Below are 777 nucleotides of genomic sequence, written 5' to 3'. Positions count from 1 at the left end.
AATTCACTTACATTTTAGTGTGCCATCAGCCTATTAATAGCATTTTAACCTAAACAAAGAAAAGCGTAACATTTCCAGAAAAGTAAGCGTTGCTTTGAACCAACTTTAAGGGATTTCTTAAGTGTAAATGCAAGATAAGCAGAAAACCTTGAATACTTTTAAGGAAACCCAAGGGAGAAGACTAATGGGTGTTTTGTTTTTCATTTTAATGAATACATAACTCACTTTAGGAAAATCTGAATGTGTTTTGTGTAACCAGCCTCTGGCTGTTAAATGTCTGTAATTAATTAATTGATTTATTTAATTTCTCAAATAAAATTGCACGACGTATATATTAACTATTGCATTTAAAGTTAAAGGTAGGATCTGGAGGATTTTCAAACAAAATATAGACATATACAAATGAAATTCTGCTTAATCATCACCTATGGGCTTCTACTCATGTGTCAGGGGCAGAAATCCTGGGGGGGACAGGGGGGACATGACTCCCCCTTCAGTAAAGCTGTACCCCCCTAGAATCATTTGAGACACAATTAATAATTTTTGAACAGTACAGTAGTATTTATTAAAAGCACAATGTAAGCGGTGCTCATTATAATCGCGCAATAATGTGCTATTTAAATCTTAAAAGATTTAGTCCCCCCCTCCCATTCCTAGTAGTGGTATATCCCACACTCTTTCCAACGGGCGGGGCTGCTTGGCAGCAGTAGCAGCGTGTGGCTGGAACCGCTGCCCACATCGCGCATTGCAGGGTAAGATGTTCACTCACACAGACAC

Source organism: Epinephelus moara, chromosome 11, assembly GCF_006386435.1.
Source record: "Epinephelus moara isolate mb chromosome 11, YSFRI_EMoa_1.0, whole genome shotgun sequence".
Lineage (NCBI taxonomy): Eukaryota > Metazoa > Chordata > Actinopteri > Perciformes > Serranidae > Epinephelus > Epinephelus moara.
This window is presented reverse-complemented; position numbering follows the sequence as displayed.